Source organism: Cavia porcellus, unplaced genomic scaffold (assembly GCF_034190915.1).
Source record: "Cavia porcellus strain 051 isolate PalLab524CR breed Dunkin Hartley unplaced genomic scaffold, mCavPor4.1 scaffold_25, whole genome shotgun sequence".
Taxonomy (NCBI): Eukaryota; Metazoa; Chordata; class Mammalia; order Rodentia; family Caviidae; genus Cavia; species Cavia porcellus.
Window position 1 is genome coordinate 15,403,836 of NW_026947508.1, and position 5,970 is coordinate 15,409,805.

The window sequence follows — 5,970 nt, forward strand, 5'->3', positions numbered from 1 at the left end:
CTTCATGCAGGTGCCAGGACATGAGGCTTGTTGGCAGTTACCCAGAGGTTATAGAGTGACCTCTGGGTGGTCACTGGATCACGAGTCCACACTAATCCACTTGGCTATACCTGAAAAGTAACCTCCCAAGATATTCTCCTGACTTACTGTGTTGATTACTTTTCTCTCATTGCTGAGACAAAATAATCAATGCCCAAAATGAAGAAAGGAAAGGTTTATTTAGCTCACAGTTTGTAGAGGTTTCAGACCATAATCAGCTGATTCCAAGGCGGAGTGGAACATGGCAACAGTTCATGGCAGTGAAAAACAGCACAAGCAACAAGAGAAAAGCATAGATAGAGGACTCTTTCTGTCCCTTATATTGCATGCAGGCCACACCCACTCAGGGGTGGCACTCAAACCCTTAATTCCAGCATTGGATCATGAGTCATTCACAAAGTCTAGAAACGAGCTTCCCTGATTGCATGAGGTTTTGGGGGGACACCCAGACTCAAACCATAGCATTTACTAAGCCAGCCTGCAAGGGAAAGGACCTCTTTTGACAATGCATTTTAATTATTCAGTCCAGGATGTGGGCCACTCAACTACTCCATGTCTCCATGTTCTCCTTACCCCATTCATCCCAGCCTCAAGGGTTACCTGAGTGGCAGTGAAACAAGCAAAATAGAACTCCTAACCTGTTAGATGTCAGATGTGCCAAATTAGTGTTCCCTAAAGCCAAAGAATGAATTCTAAAGGACAAGGGAGGTTAAGAGTAGGAAAGGTTTATTGAGAGATGGTCCCTGAGAGACAAGAGTGTCCTGATGGGTTGCCACCAAGGCCAGGAGTACATAGAAAGAACAGGCATTTGGGGGAAGGGATGGATCCAGATGCTCTGGACACCCTGCTGGGCAAGTAATGCCTGTTTGGACTTACTAGACCAGGTAGCGCTAATTACAGGATGACCTCAAATTATCCCTTAGGGAGGCATGTAGGTCTGGCCATTGCATCTTTATTTTGAGGCTTGGTCTTCTTCAGATGCAATGCCAGACACAGTTCCGATGTCTATTTTTCACTGATTTGAGAGCCCAGTCCTTCTCTATGTATTAATTTTTTATCTAACTTAGCTGCCTATAATAATAGGACATGTAAATGAGATAGGTGACCAAAGAGCTTTGAAAACGATGGAGTACTGAGTACCAGCAAAGGTGCTAGGGTAGGATGCTTCCTTATTGGCCTCAAGAGAAGAAGGCTGGAGGGAGACCCCCTAAGTGCCAAGGCTGCACTCTGAAGGAGAGAGCCTCCTGCAGGGAAATGAGCAAGGTGGGGTGTGGAAGATCAAATGTAGCCATCTTTGGGAATTTTCCGGAGGGGAGAATGAAACGACAAGGACATGGCCCATGGAGGCTCCGTAAGATGCGCTCTGCAGTCAGAGGAGGCCTGAGAAGGGCCTGAAGCCAGGGCTGCAGGAACGGGGAGGAGGAGCCTGATATCTGCTTCTCCTGCCATGAGCACGCCTGTGATCCGGCATCCCACAGGGAGAAAGAATGAGAATTTTCATCAGCCTTTGAGACAGCAGGGAAGCAGGGAGAGAGAGGGACATTCCCATAAGATCAAAGTGGGCACCGCTCATTTCTGTTACCTCACCGGTCCCCGAAGCCTGGCAGACTCAGAGATCCTGCCTCACATCAACTTGGGGCCAAAATCCCTTTAATAATCAGAGTGCAAGGGAGAGTCTTCCAGCCTTTGTGGGGGGAGCACACATGGGGATAACTGCCTGGGGCTCAGTAGTACCCAGAGCACAGCCGATGCTGTTAGCAGGACATAGATACCTGCTATGAGACTTTCCTAGCTGTTAGACTCCTTAGAGATGGATTCAACTCCTCTTACAGTTTCAAAATCAATGAAACAGCAAATGAAAGGAAAGAATGATTCCCGCCCCCTCCAGCCCCTCTCCGCTCCCCCAGCCCCAGCCCCTTGCATACATGCAGTCCTAGGTAACTAAGGCCACCCACCTGGGGTGTGTCCTCCCCACTTTCTTTGCAAACACAAACACCCACAAGTGCTTATACACATAGTAGTGTTCTTGTTGATTTTCACAGAAACAGAATCATTCTCTAGCACACTCTTTTGCAGCTACCTGTGTTCGTTCTTACATTGTGCATCTCTCTCCCGCTCATTGGATGGAAGTCAAATTCATTCCTTAAATAACTGTATGGTGTATTTGACTGTTCTCTTTAACATATGCCCAGGTTGTTTCTATTTTGCAAAAGTGTCTTAAAAATGTCTATCGTGTTCAGGTCACCGAACCACACTTGCTGCAAGGAAGAGAAAACACAAGCAGAGCAGAGCAGTGTGTGGGCTGAAAATTAATAGGATAAGAATGAATTCCTGGTGCCGCATCTCTCAGCCAGGAGGGCCCTTAGGATGAGAAGCCTGATCCTTGGATTGTACATGCAAAAGGGAGTTTTTATCTCTCACTAGAATTCCTTCAGTATTCTTTGTAGGGTTGGCTTAGTGGTCATCAATTCCTTCAGGTGGGGCAGAGGGAGATTGCTGAGTGGGGCAGGTAGTTGAAAGGAGGGGAAAAGTAGGGAGCCAACGGCAGGAAAATAGCCAGGCAGACTGCGGCCCCTCCAGGGGGAGAACCACAAGCGGCTCCTGAGATCTGCGCCATGTTGGAACTTAGGACACTGGGAAGCCAAGCAAGCAGCTCCCCTCCCTGGTAAGCAACAGTGAACCTAACTGGTGCACGGCCTAGAGTCAAACATCCCACTTCCCCAACCCCTTTTCTCCTGTCTCCCGTTAGCAAATGGGAACCAGAAATCTGAGCATCTCCTGGGAGGTTGACTATAGCAAATGAGGGGGACTTCCTTCTACCATCTCTTTGAAGGCAAATATTTTTATTACTGTTTTGCTCTATTCTGATTAATGGTACTGCTCTATTCAATATTCTGTTTTGGTAAGTTCTATAATGTTCTGTATTTCATTTTATTTTGATATACGTGATTGAAAGAATAACTATTGTAAAGATAACGAAATATACTGTGATACTTATTGCTGTCATCCCAGTAACCTGCTGTGAAGTTCAGTACCAATTTCACTCCACTGTCTCAGTTGGCCTTATTCTGTCTTGATCTGTTGTGTTGGGAGCCGCGGCCGAGCCCGGTCGCCTTACTTGGCGGACGTGAGGCCTGTAAGAAAGAGCAAAGCCTGAGCTAGATTACCCCTCCCATCGAGTGTGCTAAGATGGCGCTTATCTCCTGCTTCCTGCTTGGTAAACAACCTGCTCTGTAAGATAGTCTGCCTAGCAACAACTGATGTTAGCCAATCAGCCCGCATCGCGCGCTTTGAACTGATTGGCCACTGTAACCCTATAAAAGTGAGTGCCTCTCCCGCCACGAGAGGAGAAGCACGGAAGGAGCCGCGGAGAGCGGACCGGTAGAGGCTCCGGGACAGACTGTAGAGAAGAAGCACGGAAGGAGCCGCGGAGAGCGGACCGGTAGAGGCTTCGGGACAGACTGTAGAGAAGAAGCACGGAAGGAGCCGCGGGGAGCGGACCGGTTGAGGCTTCGGCCGGGTAGGATCCCGGGGCAGACTGTGCGGAGAAGGAAAATAAAGAGAGCCTAGCCACTGCCAGATCTTGTCGTGTGTTCTTCCTGCCGGCCGGGAGCGACTCCGACAACTGGTGGCCCGTATGGGGACTGATCAACCCCGAGACGCGGCGGTGGACTGCATTCTCCAGTACGGTGCTGCAGGACAGGTGAGTAGAGGATAAGCCTGGGCCCTGGGTGGCGCGCACCTACAGGGTTTTTAGACTCCTCTCAACCTCACGCGTAAGTGGCGGGTTTCTTGGGCATCACGCGGTGAGTATGAAACATAACACCAGAACTTAAGGTAATAAAAGAGTGTAAAACATAAACATAGAAGTAAAAATAACAGAAGATATATTAAAAATGGGAAACATGCCAAGTAAAGATACACAGCCTTGGTGTTGGTCCTTCGGAGACTCCTAAAGTCCAAGGACCTCAAGGTGGGGCGTAAGACTCTAGAAAATTTCCTTGCAGAAATTGACAGCATTGCTCCCTGGTTTCTGCCTATAGGGCATGTAAACCTACCCTCCTGGGAAAAGTTGGGCAGAGACCTTTCCCTAGCAGAACGGGAGGGTAGAGCTTCGGTCTCTGCTCGTCCGTTGTGGGAAATGATACACGCGTGCCTAAAGAGTGAGGGTAGTTACGGGGGGAGCTCTCAAGAACTTGTAGAAGTACGCAAGGTGTTTGAACAGGCACAGTCAGGAAGCTCCCGAGAAGGGTCCATCAAGGAGGGCAGAGATACAAAAGAGGAAGCCGAGGCGCGGTTTGTGTCTTTCCGCAGGGACCGGGACGAGAACCACTGTGGGTCCCAGAGAGGTTGACGCGTACGACAAGTCCCTCGACTGAGGATCAGGCCTGTTCCACCAGAGGCCAACCGCAGACCCAACAACAAGATGAGCCCTAAAAGAACTGCAGGACAATCCCTTTTTGGGGGCCTGGAACGGCTTGCTCCCCTATGTGCTACCCTCGTATACGCATGGCTCGCTCGCATGGCCTACGACCATGTTTAAAAGTGACAGGCTTCCCACATTCTCCTCCCTAGACAACAACATGTAACAGGGTGGGTGAGTCAATGACGGGTAAGAGCGTGCCTCCCCAGCACGACTCAACCTAAGCCAGGCCCTACCCCATGGCGCACGAAAGCCGCTGGATCGCTAGATTCCGCCCCGAATCTAGATGCCTCTCCAAAGGGGATCATAAGGAGAGACGTGAGCGTATGCCTATGTGCACCCAGGTTCCGTCTGACCTATCCCTGGCCCTGGAAAAAAGGACGAGGGCCTCAAGGCCTTGGTGGACCCTGGGACGGCCGCCCGGGTTCCAACCCAAAGGCCTGCGGTGGGCCTCAGATACAGGGCGTAGGCCTCTACGCTCGATCCAGGATGGGCTGCGATGCGCTCGTTCTTGTAAAATAAAATAGGGGGAGATGTTGGGAGCCGCGGCCGAGCCTGGTCGCCTTACTTGGTGGATGTGAGGCCTGTAAGAAAGAGCAAAGCCTGAGCTAGATTACCCCTCCCATCGAGTGTGCTAAGATGGCGCTTATCTCCTGCTTCCTGCTTGGTAAACAACCCGCCCTGTAAGATAGTCTGCCTAGCAACAACTGATGTTAGCCAATCAGCCCGCATCGCGCGCTTTGAACTGATTGGCCACTGTAACCCTATAAAAGTGAGTGCCTCTCCCGCCACGAGAGGAGAAGCACGGAAGGAGCCGCGGAGAGCGGACCGGTAGAGGCTTCGGGACAGACTGTAGAGAAGAAGCACGGAAGGAGCCGCGGGGAGCGGACCGGTTGAGGCTTCGGCCGGGTAGGATCCCGGGGCAGACTGTGCGGAGAAGGAAAATAAAGAGAGCCTAGCCACTGCCAGATCTTGTCGTGTGTTCTTCCTGCCGGCCGGGAGCGACTCCGACACTGTTGTATTTTACTACTATCAAAATTTTTAAAAAATTTTAAAAATGTAAAAAAGAAAATAGCAAGGCAGAGACAAGCCCGTGCATCTTGGCCTAACCATTAATGTAGATGGCCTCAATTCACCAATAAAAAGAAACACAGGCAGATCAGATCAAGAAACAAGATCCATCAATATGCAGCACACAAAAGCATTTAATTTGAAAGGAAATTCATAGACCGAAAGTCAAAGGAGAGAAAACAATGCTCCACGTGACAGGGGACCAGCAAAAAGCAAGAGTAGCTTGCCCATCAACCACAGAATGGATAAGAATGATAGTGCATTTTTACACAACAGAAAGCTACTCAGCTATAAAGGAGGATAATCACGAAGCTCTTGCAGGTAAATGGATGCAACTTGTGGTCATGTTCATGGATGAAACGGTTCAGACTCACATGGGTGAGCATCATGTTGTCTCCCTAGGATAAAAACTGAAGGAGTCTGTGAAATCTAAAATA

The 5,970-nt window shown here is 49.6% G+C and overlaps 1 long non-coding RNA gene across 1 annotated transcript; it reads left to right on the forward strand.

Moving 5' to 3' along the window:
• On the forward strand, positions 1 to 5,430 carry LOC134472944 (uncharacterized). The gene is made up of 2 exons (XR_010042984.1): positions 1 to 3,742; positions 4,354 to 5,430. It is a non-coding gene; the product is annotated as an uncharacterized LOC134472944 (long non-coding RNA).
• The last annotated feature ends 540 nt before the right edge of the window (positions 5,431 to 5,970 follow it).